A 21,482-nucleotide genomic window follows, 5' to 3' on the forward strand; every position below is an offset into this window, starting at 1 on the left:
GACATTAAAGGACAGCAGATCAAGAAAGTCATTTCCCTGTAAGACTTAGTTAAATAAGTAACCCTGTGCTTTCATTTAGGTTTTTCAAGACAAGGTTTCTCTGTGTAACCATCCTGGCTGTCCTGGAACTCACATTGTAGACCAGGCTGGCCTCAAACGCACAGAGCTCTGCCTGCCTCTGCCTCCTGAAGCTGGAATTAAAGACGGCCACCACCGCCTGGTTTTTGTTTTTATTAATTTAAAAATTATGTGTACATTTGTGTCTGTGTGGGGATATGTGTATGCGAGTGCAGATGTCCTATGAGGACACAGACATCAGATCCCTCTGGAGCTGGAGTTTCCCGTAGCTGTGAGCCACCCCACGGGGTTCTAGAAACTGTTAACTCAGGTCCCCTAGAGGAGCAGTACAGGAGATCTGAATCACTGAACCATCTCTCCAGTCCCAGTATGTGATTTTTTTAGTTGTTATTGTTGTTTGTTTACTTTTTGAGACAGGATTTCTCCGTGCTGTCCTGGAACTCGCTCTCTAGACCAGGCTGGCCTCGAACTTACAGTCTGCCTCAGCTTCCCGAGTGATGGAATTAAAGGTGTGCCGCCACCCCCCAACCCCCACCCCTGCCTCCAAGTCCGTGTGATTTTTAAGAATAGAAGCGGCCAGAGGGGCAACCAGATGGCTCAGCTGGTGAAGGTGCTTTGCCTACTAGCCTGATGATTGGAGGAGAGAACTGACTCCTTTAGGTTGTCCTCTTACCTCCATATGTATGCTGCGAAATTCACACATACACACACACAAACACACGCGCGCGCGTGTGGGTTAAATAAACATCAAAAAATTAACACAGTGTGTTTCAGGACAGCCAAGGATATGTAGAAAGATCCTATCTCACCCCCCACCCCGTCCAAATTTAAAGTGGGGCTTAGAACTACTTCTTGGGGCTGTGCTCAACATTCTGATTCTAACCTCAAAATCTCACGAGGATCTGAGAGTTGTCTTTCTCATCCCAACACTTGTCAAAACCTTTTTTTTCCTCTCATAGAAATTAATTGTATCTATCTTTTCTTTTCCCCTGGTCTCTTGCTAAAAGAAACATTTCTAAATGCCATTCTCAGGAGAGAACTTTTCTTTCCTTAGCTATTGGAGGACGGTTCAGAGGTTCACTTGTGTTCTGCTTAAAGTTGTTTCCAGGCAGAAGCGGGAAGAAGAAATGGAAAAAAGTGGAGTTTCCTGAGGAAATGAAACTTGGTTTGTGTAATTCTCTGGGGGAAAGTTGGACAGGCAGACGTGGTTGTTCACATTTAAACTACCACTTCAATAAACACTGCCCAAAAATGTGGAATCCAGCTAATCAGGAATAGGAGCCTGGGTCGTTAAGGCCTCAGGACACGGGTATGCTAATAGATTACCTCAAATAAATGGTATATCAAGTCATATATTACGTTAGGGAACGTGCTGATCATAAAAATCACTGCTCCCGCGTCTGTAACCTAAAGGTAGGTCTGGCTGCTTAGGGGGAAAAATCCTGAGGATATGGCTGCCTGCCTAAGAGTGAAGGACGGGCACAGTCTTTGCGTATCTTGTCAATCATGTCATCTTCGTTTCATCATTCCCTCTTCCTTTGAAGAAGAAAAAAAAAATCTCAAGTTAAAAATAGCGAAGCCTAAGCTTTTAATGATCGGAGCCTGGCTTAGCCTCTACCAGAACCAAACGAACTAGCTACGAGAACTCCGCACTGCGGAGCAGAAAGCTACGTCTCTCCCGCAAACCCCAAGGTTTCATCATCTTCCAATGGCTGGCCGAGACTTTCCAGCTGAAACGCCCACGGGATATGATTGGCACTAAAACCGGCCCATTGTCGCTGATAAGGTGGAAGAGGTGGGATTAGAACTGACCAATAGTGTGCAGGAAGCCGCTGTCGGGGCGGGAGGAAGGCACCAATGAGAGTGCGTGAGGCCGCTCCGGGAAGCGGTGGCAGGAAGCTGGTCCAGCCAATGGCCGCGGCGGGCGGGCGGCGGCGCGCGTGCGCACTGGGGGTCCCGGAGCTGCAGGCGGGAGGTTGGGGGAGGGGAGCGAGCTGGAACGCCGCGGCGCTCCTGCCGCCGCCGCAGCCACCGCCGCAGCGAAGAGGCCATGTTGTGTGGTGTGTGGGGGGGGGGGGGGGGAGGGAGGAGGAGGAGGAGGGAGTAAAGCCGAGCGAGGAGACGGGAGAGACACCACACACGGCACAAGATGGCCGGAGAGGCAGCAGCAACCCGAGCTGTCAGGCGGCCCGCCGCGGCCCACGGGTCCGCGGCTGCGCCGGGAGCAGCGCCCGGGCGTCCCGGAGGGCTCCGGGCAGCGAGGAGGCCGCGGCGGAGGCGAGGCGGCCGCGCGCGCGGGTGCGGGAGCCCGCGGCAGGAGGCGCCCGGGAAGGCCGGGCCCGCGGCGCCCGGGGCTCCGCTGCGGTAGCGGCGGGGCTGGCGGTGCGCGCGGCCGGGAGGCGTCCCGCACCGTGGGCGGGAGGCTGCGGCGGGAGACCCGTCCCGGAGACGCGGGGAAGAGCGAGCCCATGGCGCTGGCGGCCGCGCTTCGACCCGGTGAGTTGCTCCCCTGCTTGCTTCCTTTATTGTCCTTTGTCCTTGGGAGGAAAAGCACGACGTCCTTGAGCGAGGGCGGGAGGGGCGGCGGGTTGGTTACCCGTCCTCCACACGCAGTCCCGGGTGCTGTCGCCGAGGGCCGAAGGCACCCGGGCAGTGGGTCGGGCCACCGCGGTCCCTCTGCACACCTAGCCGGGCGCCGCGCTGCGGGTCCGAGGCTGCGGGGAGAGGGCGGCGGCCGCGCCGTGGAGCCCCTGCCTGCTCCGGTGAGTTATTTTGATACTTAGCGAGAAACACAACAGTCCTTCGGAGACGGTCTCGTAACAATCCCTTCCGCTGAGGTGGGAACCCATCTTCGGGGTCGGATTTAAAAGAACAATGGAACCTCTCACTTCGCTTAAACCCGAATAAAACTTGCCTTTTCCCCCCGCTCTCCCTGTTGGGTGTTGGCTTTTAACTCTTTCCAAGCTGTTTTTGAGAACGGCTGTTAGTTTTCTAGATGCAGAGGTATCTTACTGCTTGTTAAACGTCTGTGACGTTTGTTGTCTTTTAGAAAAGGCAAGTTAAAGGAGTGCTTCTGGTATTTCAAAAATGACGACGGCAACAAGACAGTTTAATGGAAGTAGATTTGATAATTACGGTACTAGGTGATGACGTTTGATGAATACAGCTTATTTTTACCGAGTACTTGGCCAAGACTATTTGACAGCCTGATATTTGAACGTAACTATACTGTTGGATAGTTTTTAAAATGAGCGGAAAGAGCCGTTATCAGTAACTTCTCACACCTGAGTGTTAAAACGTACTTGAGTCAGTTCCTACCCTTTAAAAGTTAAAATTCATCTTGTTATTTAAAAAGAGAGAATGTATATTATTACAAACCGTGATCGAAAAAGTTTCATAAAGGAATATTCTAATAGAACAGTTCTTCGGGAAGTTACTTTCCGTAGTGTAAATAGTGAAGCAGGACTGTCGGTCGGTGATGGGCGATGAAGAGGGGCCATATTTGTTGCATTTGTTGCATGTATAAAGTCGAGATGTGCTTAAAAAACGGAACAGTATTGAAAAAACAGTTCTAATGAAAATAACAGTTTTCTGCATACTCATTTAAAAATGTTTGGGGTAATTGAAGTTTAATTGTTGGAAGAACAAACTAGGAATGCACAGACCTTTGTGTATTTTTGAATACATTTGTCTTTATTCTGCGGAGCCCTTGTGCTGTAAAGGTGAAGAACTGCGTAAAGACAATGTTGGGGAGACTTACGTAGTACATCTAAAATCAAAGGTATGGGTTGATTAGACCATATTTCATAGGGTATTTCCAGTAAACAATTGGAATACCTTTTATAGGATAGTACATGTTATATCAGTTGCGCATACCTTAATTTCACAGAATTCAAGAACTAATTTTGTTTTTTAAGTGAATGCTTTGAAATGTTTTATCACTGAAAGTGGTTTTAAAGAGATTGGGAAATTGTAGTTCTTCAGAATCCTTTTTGAATAGTAAAATGTAAAAATAATTACTATCAGTTTAAGGTCTTACGATCTTCTTTCATGATAAATTGGGTAGGAGAAAGACAAAATATTCTGGACCCTGGTTTGGAATTGAATGAAGGTCATAGATACCACAAGTTTTAGAGCTGCTTAAAAGATAAAACTAATAGCCCATTTGGTGAGATCAAATAGCTTGTAGTTTAAAATTTAAAGTAACCAGTGGCCATTTTAAGTTCACTAATTTCTCCTGGAGGAGTTGATTTTTAATGCTCATAGCTGTAAGAGGTATTTGTAGGTGGTAAAGAAAAATTCAAGATGATGGCATTCTCTAAACATTGCCAACTTTTCCTTTGTTTTTGTTTAATACTTGATTTTTGAAAAGGGGAAAAAGGAAAGCAAACAAACTGGTAGCCATTTAAATTTTCTGTATTTCTTATGGATTCCAATGTTTTAATCCCTAGTATTTGAGTACAGTTCCAAATGAGGAAAACAAAGACTGACAGACGTCCAGAAACAACTGCAGCCGTAAATACGCAGGTTGTGCCACCCCACCTCTTCAGTTTTTACCTGGGACTTCTTGTCTTTGGAATATTTTTTCCTTTCATCATACTGAGTCTTTAGCCAAGAAATCCTTAAAAATTAAAACACTTAAATCATTTTCTTATTTTTTTTTTTTTAAAGGTAACTTACAAGATTATAATTAGTGTGGTTGCTGATGATTCTGAATAAATACAGCTTTTATCACAGGTAAGATTGGTAAATATATTGATTTAACATAAAATTAACTTGTTAGGTTTTTGTTTTGTCTTTCTGATAACATTTCTAGCATTCAGTTAATATTTATGATTTTAAAATTGATTATGAATGAATATACATCTGAAATTTTAAAAAATCTTTAGGAGCCCTTTTTACAGAGTAAGTGGTTAAAAGAGTATTCATACAGTCATTGTAATGTAATGTATCTTTGAATAGCTCCAATACTGCAAGTCTTTTAAGGCTTTGTTTAATTTTGGTAAACAAGCTTTGCAGCGAGTCATGGACCAAAAATGTTTTTTTCTCTTTTCACTTCTTTAAGATATCATACAAATGATTTTAACACTTTAATTATTTAAAGAAATTAAGGCATTTAAATAGTTTGCCATTAAGACTAAATAAATTTTAGAGAGAAATATTTCAAAAGTTAGTTTTAAGCATTAGTAGTTTTTGTTCTGTATAAAGTTTTAAAACATTTCTTCATCAGTAAGTTTGTTTAGAATATTGTTTGTTTTCTTCAAAAGGTGTGCCATTTTGAAGACGGAGACAATAGAGTTTTACCTTTGAGAATAAAGGAGAGCCCTTGGAAAATTCTGTATTTTATATAGCAAGTAAGTTTTCTTTAATCATCATATTTGAATATTTTTCAACATTTGGGTAGAAAAATATCATTCACGTTTGTCAGTTAGACAAATGGACTATTTATATAAAAATGACACAATACCCTATTTTTACCTTAAAGCAAAGCACTTTTCTGTTAACTACTAAAACAGTTGATATATATACTTTATATCAATGCATGTAATTATATCCGGTAGTAAGACATTTGGTCTTCCCAATAAAGTGCTTGCCTTTGCATGATGGTGAAATCTGCAGTGTTAAATCTGCAGTGTTGCTTTTACAGCCTGAGAGATAAATTATTTAGCTCCCTTCCCCACCCGTCATGCAACAGCGTCCTAACATTTTATAATTATTGTTCCTTTGCTTCTTGAAAGACTGTATTTCAAAAGAAAAACAAACTTTGACGTCTTGGTTATTAAATGGTTAAAATACTCATTTTACAAAAATAAATTGATTTCCAGCAAACTAAGTGCACTGCTCTATCTGTATCTTTCTTGGTAATTGTTTTTGAACCTAAAAGAAATAATTTTAAGCACAAAAGGTTTTGGATTCAGCATACCATGAACTAAATGCATTAATAATCTTAATAGGTGAATATTAAGGTGATTGAAGAAAATGTGACTACTAGTATATGTGAAGAAATAAATCTGTCCATATGAACTTGAATCCAGAAATAATGTTCAATTACTATTTTTAAGTAATTGACCAGAGAAAATATGTAATAATAAGTGATGCCTTGGAATATTAAAAAAAAGTAACCAAGCAACTAATTAATTAAAATGAGGGCATATTTACTTATAGTTTGGAAATCTGTGGAAAATTAAGTTTGTGTTACCTTGTTTTGATTCAAATAGGTAATAAGGATGATAGACTAGTTTTTATTGCTTTTGTGTTCGCATAATGAAGTATTTTTGCAGTTTGTTCAAGGTTGTATTATTGTTTCCAAAGAAAATGATAGACTTTTAGAGTCTATAAATTTTCAAAGATAGAATATACACAAAAGTATCTTTATTCTCATTCCTATAACAGATGCCAAAATTAGGATTTCCCCTTTGCAGCTGATAGAATGTGTAGTTGGCATTTGTTGAATACTGAATAGAAATTGAGAATGAGGTGTTTTATATGATACAATCAGAAGTTAAGTCTAAATAGGTAATATGTTCATAATGGCCTTATCTGAGGTAGAATTTGAACAGAAAAAGTAAATAGCTGAAAGTTAGAAAATTTTAAATGAAATTTTAAGCTTTGTTCATTTTAATAAGTGACGTAGTAACTGTTAAATTAATTCTTAGCCTTTCAGAGGCAACTTTTATAACCAAGATAAATGGTTAAATTCTATTTTATGAAGAACATTTCTTATCCTCTTCATGATGGTACTTACAATTCATTGTGTGAGTAGTTATTTCTTGAGCACATGAGGGCAGTTGTCAAATACTGTCTTATGTAGATGGGATTATGTGACCTACAAAGGTATATGTAATAGATAATGTGCTTTATTGTATAACCAAGGTAAGTTTTTGTCAAGTATTTTCTACTTAAGAAATGTGATAATAAATACTTTTTTATCTTAGTGTTGTGGACACATTCTTTCATTCTTAAAACTCTTCTTAACTAGTTGTGTTTATGTTGGAATATATTTAATGTTTTGATAACTTTTGAAGATTAATATACCAAAAAATGGAAAGAAGCCGTGTTGCAGCTAATCACAATTGTTTTTGGATCATGATTTATAGTTTTTAGTATGTGATATGGGTAGTTATAATGTAAATTTTCTTTAACTTTCAGTTTTCTGATCAGTTTCTTGACCATATAAAAACTTGTTACGTGTTTCCTTTGGCATTTTATTGTTGAATCAGATGTATGTGATGGTTCAGCAATCAGGGTACTCCACCTAAAATGTAAATAGGCTATATAATCTTGACATTTATTCTGGAGACTTGAATTTTTTCATTTGTGCGAAGGATTTAGAGTTTACAGCTTTCATCTCATTTAACTCTTAAATTTCGTGATAAAAATAATCCCGAGGAGTATCTTAGATGTGGATTGATTGCATTTCGGATATTTCTGTTGTAAAACTACTAGAATCATAAAACATAGGACAATTGCCTAAATAATTGTGATGTATTCCAAAGTATTCACAGTGTAAATGCAGATACCGGAAAATAATTAAGTATGAAATGGAGCCTGAGGATATAGCTCAGTTGGTAGAGGGCTTTCCTAACATGCAGAAAGCCCTGGATTCATCACTAATACTAAATAAAACTGCTTGGTTGTGTACATGTCTATTCTTAGCCTTTGGGAAGTGGAGGCAGGGAGGTCAGGTGTTCAAGGTCATCAGCTACTTGACCCTGCCTCAAAAAAAGTTGTCTTTAAAACAGTGAAGATTTAGAATTCTGCTATGAAAACTTTAAAATTTTTTTTTATTTTAGTAAACATATTTAAATATGACCACTTTCATGTTTACAACTGACCATGATTATAAACAAGATTTGTAGTTCACATGCCTTCCATGTTTTATTCCTTTTAATAGAAATAATTATTTTAAGTAAAAGTATGTTTCTGCATTTCAAAGGCAAATAACCTCATTTCACAAATTTCTTCCTTTCTAGGTTGAATGCAAAGTTTATTTTCAAAGTGGCTATTTTTGCCGTAATTAACATTTTTAATTTTTTTACTTGTTTCTTTGTTTTCCTTTGTTAACATGGACTTGTTCACAGTAGAAAAACACCATTGTATCTGAGCTATCCCCAGCTTTACTTTTTATTTTAAAAAATTGCATTTATCATTTATATACTTGTGTGAACATGGAGTCTGGCAGCCTTTAGGAATTGGCTTTTCTATGTGGAATGTCATGCTTGACATCAAAACATAGTTAAGCTCTAAGCCATCTTAGTGACATACTTTTGGCTTTTTGAAACAAGAATTTACTGTGTAGCCCAGGCTGCACTTGAATTTAAGGTAGTAATTCTGCTTTAGCCTTGAAAGTGCTGGGATTACAGGTGCCAGCCATCATTTCTGACACCCTAAATTTAAGAATGTTATGGATCTTTTGTGATAGGTGACCTGATTCTTTTTTGTTTGTTTTTTTTTTTGTTTGTTTGTTTGTTTTTTTTTTTTTTGAGACATGCTTCTCAGTAACAAGCTCTGGCTATCCTGGAACTCACTCTGTAGACCAGGCTGGCCTCTAACTCACAGAGATCCACCTGCCTCTGCCTCCCTAGTGCTGGGATTAAAGGTGCTCACCACTACCTTTTTCTTTTTTGGGGAGTCGGGGGACTGATCTGTTTTTTTAAAAATGGCATTTCATTTCTTTTTTCTTTTTAAGAAGATTTATTTATTAATTATATATACAGTGCCTTGTCTGCATGTATGCCTGTAGTCTAGAAGAGGGAACCAGATCTCATTACAGATGGTTGTGAGCCACCATATGGTTGCTGGGAATTGAATTCAGGACCTCTGGAAGAGCAGTCAGTGCTCTTAACCACTGAGCCATCTCTTCAGCCCTAAAAATGGCATTTCTGATGTTAGGATTTATACATTATTTCATAAAGCTCCATAGGTCTGTGTTTCAGGAAACCTTTTCACCTTAAACTTAGTTTAATTATATTTAGTTTATTTGTGTATGTGTTTGCAAATTTGAAGGTTAGCGGACAACTTGGAGTAGGTTTCTTTCATGTTGTGGGTTGCAGGAAATACACTCAGGTTTTTTTGTTTCTTGTTTTTTTTTTTTCCTCAAGAGAGAGGGTTTCTCTGTATAGCTTTAGCTGTTCTGGATCTCCCTCTAGACCAAGTTGGCCTTGAACTCACAGAGAAACACCTGCCTCTGCCTCCCAGCACTGGGATTAAAGGCGTGTGACACCACTGCCCGGCTTAACTCAGTTTTTTAAGCTTTAAAAAATTGTATGGGAATGAATGTTCTGCTTACATGTATGTATTTGCATTGTGTGTATGCCTAGTGCACTTAGAGGTCGTAAGAGGTTGTTGGATTCTCTGGAACTGGAGTTAAAGATGGTTGTGAGCCACCATTTGCCTATGAAGAGCAACAAGTACCTTAACTACTGAGTCATCTCTTGAGCCACAAGAATTAAATGGTTAATATGTACCAGTAATCATAATCCTTTTAATTCAGATTATTCAGGTGGTTTTAAAATACATGCTTTATGTGTTTGTTTTTTTTTCTTTTTTGAGATAGTTTCCTTATTCCTGAGGTATGAGATTTCAGGTGTCGACCATCATGCCTACCTTTAGTATTTATTTTAAAGCAGTTTTCTTATGAAATGCTAATGCCTTTGTTTGTTTGTTTATTTGGGACTGCTCAGGCTGGACAGAGATTACCAGGAAGAACCTTTGCTGTACCTCAGAAATGCTTGGGTTACCACAGTACACCCTATGTCTTTCAAAGGACTCACTAGCCTACTTTTGTAAACATTTTCTTATAGTTCATTGTTCTTAGATTTTAATCTTAGAGTTTAAAAGTTTAAGAGATTTAAGAAGCAACAAAGTTCTTCACTTTTACTGCCAGAGGGCCAGCATTATATGCTTGTTTATATTCCCTAAAGTTTATTTTTAGGTCACAAAGTACATTTTAAAATATGTGAGATAGGAGTTTGAAGAAAATCAGACTGCTATTCTACTTAAACTGCACTGGATCTTCATCCCGTTTTAAAGGGTGGTAAAATACTATTCTGTACTTTCTCACCTTTGGGAAAGGAGATCTTATACCAGATTTCATCAGTGTTAATTTCACTCTAATGTACAGTGAGATCAAAGCCCTTTTTTGGTGGTTTTAGAATCTAAAAATTTCTTGGAATGGTAGAATGACTTATAATCATATTACTAAACCACTATGAGGGATTTCTCTTAGAAATATTAGAAACACTTTTTTTCCAAGATTTCTTAAACATTTCCTACCCCTTTAAAGGACCCTAAATCAGTTTATTGTTTTACTTTTTATGATACTATTTGAAACAAAGAATCTCATGCTGGGGAAGCCTTTTTCTGTCACTGACGGGCATCTCTTGCTCTGAGTCAATTTAGTTTCCTATGATGGGCATCTCTTGCTCTGAGTCAATTTAGTTTCCTAGTGTGTTAAGATTGACTTTGTTTACAAAATCCTCTTCCTGTTAGGTCAGACTACACTAGAGATTTAAAAATTTGAAGATCATTGCCTTGCGTTGTTTTCTTATGAAGATAGTTTAGTACCTACTTCAATAGTAACTTTTAAACAGGTCCTTGCTGTGTTTTTTGGTTATGCTTTACACAAATGAATTTAGATTTGATACATAAACAGGGCACTTGCAAACAATTCCTAGGAAGTTAGTTTGATAGCTTAATTTAAGTCTTAAACTTTGGTTTGTTTTCTCTTTTTCTAAAAATCGTAAGTTGCTACAGTTTCATATTAAGCTTTTAAAAAAAACTTCTGTGTGTTTGTAGGTCAGAGAAAACCTATGTGAGTCAGTTCTCTTTTTCCATACTAGTTCCTGTCAGCTTCCTTGTCATGTCAGCAAGCATTTTTACCTGGTGAGCCTATCACTGTCTCTTGTTGATAGATACAGTCGCCTGTATATATCCCAAGCTGGCATTGAACTCTCATGATCTGCCTGCTTTAACCCCCTGAGTGCTGGGATGACCCTAACTTTCAGTTTTTTTGCATGTTTTTATTTTTTTGTTTGTTTCAAATTCAGGGCCTCCCATATGTCAAGTGTTAAACCACTTAGTTATACTTCTTAAAGTTTCTGTCTGTAGCCCCCCCCCCCCAATAAGTTTCTCTGCTGACTCATTAAGCCCGATCATGCCAAATTAGAAAAATACAACAGGTATATTGAGCAAAGCAGCTCCCAGGGGGTTCACCAGCCCCAGAGATCTAGACCTGAGAGGTTGTGCTCTAAAACTAAAGGGAGATTTTATAGGTTGTAGGCAAGGGGTGATGACATGTCTACCACAAGCTGGGGTTTTGCCTATGTATGGTCAAAGGCCAAGTGGTTAGGCTGCTGGCCACTTGGGCGGAAGAAGTTGTAGTAGCCGCCAAGAATGCTGAACTGGGCATTTTGGCGCTTTCCTTTGTTAGGAGACTCTGGGTGGAGGTGTTTTGGACTGGGTGGGGCGAGCCCAGATGCTCCAGCTGAACACCTCTTTCTTATTTTGTGATTATTGTAATCATGCAAAACCAAGGCAAATAGAAAACCCATCCTTATTTCAGAAAGTACATGAGATGTGAGATATTTTCCATATTTACTCTTCAGTAACTAGTAAAAAGTCCTGATAAACCAACTGCATATAAAATGTTAGTGTTGGAGAAATGGCTCAGCACTTAGACGCCTATAGTATCCTTGGAGGGGACCTAGTGTGGTTCTCAGCACTCACACTGCTTGTAACTCCAGCTCTAGAATATTCAATGCCCTCCTCTGGACTTGTGCAGACGTGCACATACCCACACATAGATACAAAAGTGGTAAAAATAAGTCTTAAAGAAATAGTGTTAGTCAAATAGTTAGTACAATTGATAGTAATTTGAAATGATGCCTAAAGTAACATTTTATTTAGAAATATTATGTACATGATTATATTAATGTTGATTCTAGCATATGATTTTATGAAGTAATATGGTCATGGGAGAAAAATGATCTTGGAGATAGGTAGCAAAGACCTTTTTTAGAAGGTTTAAAAGTATATTAGATGGGAGGCCAGAGTATGGATTAATTCTGTACTGTTTTTGTTTTTTGAGACATGGTTTCTCTGTGTAACAGCCCTGGTTGTCCTGGAATTAGCTCTGTAGACCAGGCTGGCCTCGAACTCACAGAGATCCTCCTGTCTCTGCCTCCCAAATGCTGGGATTAAAGGTGTGTGTCACCACTGCCCAGCTAATTTTGAACTGTAACTTGTATTCTATTTTCAATCCTGGATAGTCAGTGAGATTTCATGTAGAACCTCAATAATTACTCCTTTGGAGTTCTTGGACTGAGACATAGGCTTATAATTTTAGTAACTTGTTCTAGAAGTCAGCTCCTGCACTGCCAAATCTAAGATGTTGTCACAATTTTCCTGTCTTTTGCTTGGATTAATCTATTTATAAACTGTATTTCTTGATTTGTTGGTTCCTTAGAAAGTATTGCAGTTGTGATATAATTTTATGATTTAATAAAATCTATTCTGTCTTTTGCAGAAATGTGGATCCCAGATGGAATGAAATTACCTATACCATAGACATTTTTGAAGCATTTAGTAAGTCTTAATCTACTTGTTGGGTTTCATTTTTAATTTTAAGTGTCACTACATAGTTTAAATTACTAATTTGGAATTGTAAGCTTTATCAATGCTGTTAACAGTGTTAAGAAAATCCACGTAATGGTTAGATGTGAAGTTTATTTCTAGAGACAAAGTTTAATTCACTATCCTTGGTGGACTTGGAATTCATTAGGCTAATCTGGAACTCAGAGATCTGCCTGCCTCTGCTTCCTGAGTGCTGGGATTAAAGACATTTGCCATCACAATGGGGTCAGAAGTTAAAACATTAAGACCAAGAAATTCATTTGAGCCTGTCCTGTTTCCAACATCCTGGATTTGGGTGTCCCCTTGATTTTGGAAATATTTTCCCTCCACTCCACTCCCCTTCTCCCCAGCATACCTGGACTGCTCATTTAGATACTGTGGTTGCTTTCCCATTACAATTTCATGCATAGCCTAGAATGTTTACAGTCTGGTCTCCAAAGAAAAAAGACTGGTTCTAGGGTCTATGCTACTTGCATGATGTAGAACTCAGATGATTTTTCTCTCTTTACAATAGAAATTAATTTTAATTGATTTCCAGTTGTAATTGGTTATGATAAAATAACTCTGAATTTAAACTTCAGGACTGAAAATTTTGCCTTATTGGTAGAGAAATTGCTATTTGATGTAAGATGTGTTATAATTACCACTACTGTGAAATAGTTTTTCTAATTTCAAACCTGACAAGTACTGGGAAACAGTAAAATGAGAAGGTTGTTATAAATCATTTTGAGTGAATTGCCAAAAAGATTTATTTATTGGCACCAAACTTTTAAGATAATTGTTTACAATCATAGGAGTACAACATTTGGGAGTATAGATTATGAGTGACTTTTTTTCCTATTATTGCTACTTGAGATTGCAATGGCTTTAAGACCTATAAAACAAGGTTTTTGTTTTTCCTGAGGGAGAGAGAGCAGACCCTAAATTTGTCTATTTGCACTAGTTACTAGTTTCCTGTGTGATCACACTTGGAGATTAGTTGCCTGGTACATGGTACCTACTCAGTAAATATTTGTTCATTTATTGTATTAGTGTAACATTCATTAAACATTATCAACTAGTGCTTTAAATCTTATGAAAGGCAAAATGATATTCATTATTAAAATATAAATATTAATGTAAAACTTTGTAGGTGTGCTTGAAAGCTAAAAATTTGACAGTAAAAATGAAAGATAATATGTATAAACCCCTTCCCCCCATACCTGGTCTCTTTATCTTGATTTTATAATTAGATGGTAAAGCCATAGAAAAGATGACTTTTGCTTTATCATATTTGACCTCATCCTTTCATTGATGAAGATTGGCTAATCTCTTTGAAATAATTTTACTGTTACTTTTTATACCTGTATTATTTAAGATCCAGACTTGTTAATCTATTCTGTTGAGGAGTCAATCTATTTTTTAAAATAAGAGCAAATAGATTGTACTTGTCAGGGCTTTTTTACATAAATATATTACAATTTAAAGACAAAGCAAAAGTTGGAAATCAAGTCATAAGCACTAAGTGAATTATTTCACGAGGGATGAGTTTTTGTACTAAATTAGCATTTTGTCTGTTTTCTTCCTTCAGTTGTGAAACAATTATTTAGCTTTTGAAAATATAATTTCATTAATAATAGTAGCTTTACAGCCATTTATTAAAAATTAATAATCATTAATTTTTTTTAACCCTTTGCTCCCTATATTTTTCTTTGCTATTGAAACTGATAAAGATAAGATGGGCATGGTGGCACAAGCCTGTAATCCTAGCACTTGGGAGGACAAGAGTCAGATGTTCAGGGTCATCTTTTTCTCAGACTGAGGCTACTACACTGGGTAGACTCTCAAAAGAAAAAAAAGAAAAGCTAGTTGAAATGGAAGTAAAGAACTGGCTTGCATTTTAGTTAATGATGTGTAACTTATTTTCATAACTAATTTACTAAAAGAATTTGAAGACATACATACTCAATGTTCAGTTCTTAATTTATGAATGTCTCTAGTAGTTGGATTTCGGGAGATAACTTTCAGGAGATAACGTAATGATTACCTTGATGATATAAAAACTTACATTTGCACAGGGAGTTTTTCTTAGAGTAAACGTATATACTTATGGGAAGTACAAACTAGAAAATAACAATGTTAAGTTTGAATATTACGTGTGAAACAAAGGCTCTAGGTCTGTCTGAGTGAGCATAGAATTCCTGATCAAAGGCATACCTGTATAGTACATCTGTACTAATTCACAAGTGACTGTAGAATGAGGAGTAGTAGATCATCAATATCTATGATATATTGAAATATTTTCCCCCAATACAATATAAAATTAAAGGGAAAACTGTTCTTAAATAATTGACTCCACGATCCTATTTGTTTTCAAAGATACTCTTGCTGTTGGAATAGAAAGTGCTCTGATTCTTGAGTTTGAGATCTCCTATGCTTTGATTCCTGTGATGTAGTGGCATGATAGCCAGCCTTTACTGAGATCAGCTCCTTTAATCTTCAGTAGTGCTACAAGAGGTAGTCACTAGGATCGTTGCTGTTTTGCACATGAGGAGCTGTGGATTTTGTTAAGATTTTCATGCTCCCATGTGCTTATGTTTAATTCCTATTTTTTGGTCAAGCGAAACTTTGCCTATTTATAATTTTAGTTTTTGTTAGTATTTGAAATTTTATGAATGTAAACAGATTACTTCTTAACCTTCACAGATCTCTTATTAGCTTTGATATTTTATATTTGTTTCCTAATTAATAAAATTCTTGCTTTTGGCTTTGGATCATGGGCTTTGTGTGAGTCCATATTTGATCATTGATTAACAATGTTAAAGTAATCTGTTTTCTCTTACAGTAATTTTAAATTTACTTTAAAATTATTTGAAGTACATCGCTTGATGGCATGACAACCGTGGGAGTGCAGTTTTTGAGTGATTATGTCATTAGGCTTTTGTTATTTTGAAACTATAGCTTACTCCAGCCTCAAACTCATAGCAGTCCTCTTGCCTCAGCCTCTCCAGAGTGCTGGGATTTCATGTGGAAGCCACTACATCTGGCCTTTTCTTCCTTTTGGTTTTTTTTAAGATTTTTGTAGCCAAGGATGACTTTGGATGTCTGGTCCTTCCTTTATCTCCCAATGCTGAGATTACAGACAGGCATGTGCTGCCACTATGCCTGGTTTTATGTGGTCTTGGGGCCCAAGCCCAGGGACTTGTGCTGCTAGGCATACACTCTGCAGAGCTATACTCTTTTTCTTTTTTTCTCTTACAAGTTGTTTTAGAAGTAAGTTGTATTATTCAGTGGCAGAAAGATAGCACTGAGAATTAATGTACCACACTGAATAACCTGCACCTGAAGCTCCTGAACTGATTGTAACTTGGTAGGAATAAATTGTTACTGTCAGTTTTTCAAAGATTGTATCACTACTGCTCCCCCCCCCCCCCCCTCGAGACAGGGTTTCTCTGTGTAGCCTGGCTGTCCTGGAACTCACTCTGTAGACCAGGATGGCCTTGAACTCACAGAGATCTGCCTGCCTCTGCCTCCCAAGTGCTGGGATTCAAGGTGTGCGCCACCACCGCCCGGCTATATCACTGTTTCATATAGTGCCTGACCATGCATTTAATGCAAAAGATAGAGGACAGTCTGGTTTGTAATGGACTGAGCTGACATATAATTTACCATCATTTCTAAATTAAAAATACTTTTTAATGTGTGTAAATTTTGCTTGCATGTTTGTCTGTGCACCACATGTAAGCCTGATCTCAGAGGAGGCCAGAAGAGGAATTGTTTTCCCCATTCTAGAGTTACAGTTATGAGCTGCTGCATGGGTGCTGGAAATCAAGCCTGGGCCCTGGAAGTGCAACTAGTGCTCTTACCCACTGAGCCGTCTTTCCAGCCCCTACAATTAGTCTTTTTCATATAGAGACCAGGTTTCACTATGTACCCTTGGGTAAACCTGAACTCCCTAAGTAGACCAGGTTGGCCTCAGATTGAGAGATCCTCCTGCCTCTCTGCCTCCCAAGTACTAGAAGTAAAGGCATGTGCCACCGTACACAGCCATTTCTTAATTTTAAGAAAAGAACAAGGCAAATAGTATTTCATTGACTTGGGAATAGAAGAAATTATTTTTTAATTTAAGGAGAAGGGTTCAAGAAATTTCCAAAAAGCTACTAGAGAAGAATATCTTGATTTGGGGTTGTAGAGATAGCTCAGTGGTTAAGAATACCTTAATTTGATGACTATTACTGATGCTGTGACAACCCTTTAAAGGAGTAATACTCCTTTAAAAAATTATTTTTTAATAAGGGGCATCCCGTCTTTTGATTATCTAGTTTATTAAGTTTGTTTCATAATGTGTGTATTGGAGAACACACCTTAATTTTAGTTATGGAGACGGGAGATTAGCCGAGAAGCAAACATACATTCATATATATATATAATTCCCCAGTCAGTCACTGACTGTAGCTCTACAAATTGAGTTGGGCCAGGCGGTGGTGGCGTGTGCCTTTAATCCCAGCACTCTGGAGGCAGAGGCATGCGGATCTCTGTGAGTTCAAGGCCAGCCTGGGCTACCAAGTGAGTTCCAGGGAAGGCGCAAAGCTACACAGAGAAACCCTGCCTCGAAAAACCAAAAAAAAAAAATCAAATTGAGTTGGAAAGTTGTAGAACATATAGAGAAGACCAGGGATTAAAATGGTTTTGCTGGCTCGGGAGATGGCTCAGCCTTTAAGCATTTGCTTGGGAATTAGTATCCCCCAAATACAAGTAAATGCCCAGCCACCACCTGCCTGTAATTCCAGGTAGAGACGATCCCCAGAGGAAACTGACTAGCAAGATGATGAGCTCTGGGTTTGACTGAGAGATCCTGCTGCAACAGAGATTAGAAGATTTCTCATCATCAGTACCAACGTCAGACCTTAGGCCTACATATTGCACTTACACCCATGTAAATGTATACCCCACTACAAAAACAGGCACATATACATAAAAACTGGAAAAAAAACACTTTTTCAACTTTTGTGTGAATATAATGAATCCAGATCTTTAGTAGTAACATCACCTGGATTCTCATTTCTTCCTCAAAACATAAGATGTTTTGGCAATGAAAATATATTTTAGTTTATAATTTGAAAAGCAATAGCGTTTCTGTGGCAAATTCCAAGTAAGCCAAGCAGATGTTTCTAATTTTTTTTGTTATTTTTTTTCTTGTGGCTTCACATTTTCTGCATTCTCAGACATGTAACTATAAAGGTGCTTCTGTTTATATAGGTCATGTGTGTTATCTAAACAAAATTAACATCTGTAAGACTGTAAAAGTATGCCATGCAATGATCCATTGCTATTTTTTTTTTAAACCCTTAAGATTCTTTTTATAATTAGTTTTTGAAGGAGTTTGGAAACTTTTTTTGCATTGAAATTGTAGAATCCACAATGTCTGTAATTTAACCTCCTAACCATTTTTGAATTTTAATCTTTCGTTTTATTTTTCATATATGTATCATGTTGGATTTTAAGAATTTGATCTTTGACTGCTACTATTTTTAATGGATACAAATATATCTGACAGGAGAACCTACAAAATGTGCATTCATTGATTCTGTCTTTGAGAGGTTAAGTTTATCACAATAGTGTTGTTTCAAGCTAAAGGATTTTACAGAATTAGAGATTTGTGTATGGTAGAATATCTTCAAGGTGGGTAGACTTGTTTGAAGAATTAAGATGATTGTTATTCCAACAGAATTTTTTTCTTCTAATTTTTTATGAAGCATCCAGTTACCTTGAAGAGTTTCAAATGGACCATACCACTGAGAAATCAAGATGGCAGCCCACTATGGGGAATTGAGGAAAATGGATTAATCCAAGAATGCTGTGATATTATACAACCATCCCAGGGTTCTTTTAATGTGGATTCCATGAAATGAACGATTCTTACCCAACACAAATGGACAGTGGGATTTACTTTCTAAAGACTTGTTACATATCATGTACATTTTAACATCTGGAGAAGATGCTACATTTATTCAAATGGTAGTTTGTATTTCTGGAATTTCTTACAATTTTGATCTGAGTGACCATATGGAATGTTAACTTCAATAAAATCTCTAAAACTTAAAAGATTTCTCAGTTTGGCCCTTTTTTAAATTTTTTTTTTTTAAAGTGGAAGCTTTCATTAAATGTTCATTTCCCCTTAAAATCATTTTGACCTTTATCGTTTGCTTTTCATTAAAGTATACTGAATAAAGCTGGTAAAATGGAATGGTGTACTGGAGAATGTTTTGTTTGATTGGGATTTATGTTTATTGGCAAAGCTGTGTCTGTGTACCTGTGCTTAGTGGAATGACCCTTTGGTTAAAAAGCAGTTTGGTTGGTGTTCATTATAGGATTTAAATGAATTTCATTGAATTTGTTTGGGTCTTTTCAAAACATTTTGCATTTTAATCAGTGGGTAATAGGAACCTTGAAAGTGTCATGAGATTATAATGAATTTACAAAACAAAGTAAAGTACTTGTTGGCTACACAGACTGAGACCAAGTATCTCAATTTGTGTTGATGCAAATGGCCTCGTTGACCTGTGTTTTTAAAGTATAAATAAAACATCTCTCAGTAGAATGCTCATCAATATTTGAGTTATACTGATGTTTGTATTGTCTAACATTAGATGTGTATTTGTAGGGCTTTTAGGGTATAATACACACCAAAGGTCCTAAAACAGCAGTGCAATTTACATTTGAAAAAAATCTTGTTTCCTTCTGTTATACAGTTGGGAGTTTAAATGAATCACACCATGCTTTGGATTATCCATGGTTGGAATCAAATGACAGGTTTTTATTTATTGATCTTAGCTAGTAACAGTTTCGGTAACTAATGTAAAGAAATGATGGGGATTTGTTTTGTGGACCAAATGACCATTGATTATATTTTCTCAATATAGAAAACAAAGAACAAAATAACCCATTGTTAATGTAAAATACCTTAGAATACACATCTATGGTTAATACACATGCAATGTTGTTCATTGAGTGATGTGAGGTAGTTGGTTGGTCTTAGTGTAAATTGGAAAATGAATTTTGGATTTTTGTTTGGATGCAAAAATATCTGTAGATTTGAAACTTGATTGTGGATTTTACATTTACTTATATTTAACATAATTGCTTTTGGTTGTAAATCTAAAGCGGATTGCCACATTGATGGAGTGACATGGTTTTGACCAATTATAGGGTTTAGTAAAGGAATGTTTTGAGTTTTTAGGGTCTGTATGTGGTATACTTGTCTGTATGGGAGAGAACACTGCATTTGTAATTTTGTTTCTATAGACTTTGTGTTTTCACCTTTAGGGAGTTTGTCTTCAAAAGTTTGATAATTGGCTGTTAGATGTGTCCTGTTGTAAATGACCTGTTGTTGATGAAATATGAGTGTACCTAGAATTGGATTTGAAATATGAGTGAAGCATTGGGCTATGCTGGTTATTTTGGTTTTGGAGTTGAGGTTGAGTTTTTGATTGAAGGGTGACCATGGTTGGTGTATATTCTTGATTTTGTAGTTACTCATTTTGCCCAGATGAGTTTAAGAAGTAAATATGTAACGAGTATGAGAATTTTTTAATGTGTGGCGCCTCCAAGGTTATATAATGGGTTAAAGAATTTTCATGATTCTGGGTGGGGTAGGATGGTTGTATTAAGTTTTGCTCTACTGCAACTGAACACTAGGGAGGCGCTCTTGAGTTGTAAAAAAATTACCCCTTCCAGTTGGGGTGGACAATTCCCCTTTAAACTTAATCTTTAGATGGTTTTTAGGGACCATAAAGAAGGCAAGAGTTGAGTAATTTATAGTATTGCTGGTGCTTCTAGCTACAAGCTATTTTACCCATGGGGGTGTTAATTTTTTTAAAGATTAGTATTTAAGCTGAGCTTTAGATTCTCTAAAAATTATCCTTATTTCAAAATGGCTTGATAAAACACCACTTCCTGTCCAGGGAGGAAGTTATTTTAGCTCAAGGACTGAAATATTTAGCAGATCTTTAGACAAAAGGAACAAATTACATTTCTCTCTGGCTTAAAAAGGGTGCTTGAGCCAGAGGGGGTTAAGAAGCCCTTCCCCCTCCCCCTTATGGAGTGGTCTGGAGGGGCAGGGAGGTGTGGGTTGGGGGTCTTAAGGCTCCCTTGGATGGAGGATCTAGGTTTTTTTCTTTTTTCTTTCTTTTTTTTTTTTTTGGTGGAGATGAAGGGGTGGGTCTATGGTACATCACCTGAGTTGTGGGGTAAATGTAGAGAGTGTCAATCAAAGGCAGAGCTCTCAGAGCTGGGAAGGAGGCTCTAGATGGCGGCTGTGCCTTAGAGAGAGCGCGCTTTGCTCCCTGCTTCGGTTCACTTTACGCAACTTTCCCTAACTTTCGGGCAGCCTCAGGGGGCCCCCGCAACCCCCTGCCTCTCCTAGTGACTTACTGGGGTCGAACCGAACCTTTTTTTGGGAGAAAAGCAGCTTTTAGGAGCTTTCTTTTCGTGCCTTGTTGGAAGAAGCTGCCGTATTGAGAGCCCAGGTCGTTGTTTTTTCCAGCTTAGAAGCCATGGCGCACCTCCATTTTTGTGCGCTCTCCTAATGAGGCTTTTTTTTCCCTTCCGGACCTGTTTTAGTATTAATTACTGCTTTATTTTTTGACAAGTCAACACATTTGAGGACTATTTCATTTACTTTTTGTTTTTTAACGGAGGATTTTGCGTTATTTTTAATTATTTTGGATCTGATATTTTTCTACTACTAGATAGGACTCTTGTTTTGGACATACTACATGGATCAGGTAAGT

At 37.7% G+C, this 21,482-nt stretch overlaps 1 protein-coding gene across 1 annotated transcript in view; it reads left to right on the top strand.

Annotated features, from left to right (window-relative positions):
- Positions 1 to 2,184: 2,184 nt before the first annotated feature.
- Chd2 (chromodomain helicase DNA binding protein 2) overlaps positions 2,185 to 21,482 on the top strand; it is a 135,146-nt gene continuing 115,848 nt past the window's right edge. The window contains exons 1-5 of the mRNA XM_028893291.2: positions 2,185 to 2,574; positions 4,750 to 4,815; positions 5,346 to 5,432; positions 12,605 to 12,663; positions 18,447 to 21,476. The gene's annotated coding sequence lies outside the window, so the exon portion shown is untranslated. The remainder of the gene's footprint in view (positions 2,575 to 4,749; positions 4,816 to 5,345; positions 5,433 to 12,604; positions 12,664 to 18,446; positions 21,477 to 21,482) is intronic.

This window comes from Peromyscus leucopus, chromosome 1 (genome assembly GCF_004664715.2).
Source record: "Peromyscus leucopus breed LL Stock chromosome 1, UCI_PerLeu_2.1, whole genome shotgun sequence".
In the NCBI taxonomy this organism is placed as follows: domain Eukaryota; kingdom Metazoa; phylum Chordata; class Mammalia; order Rodentia; family Cricetidae; genus Peromyscus; species Peromyscus leucopus.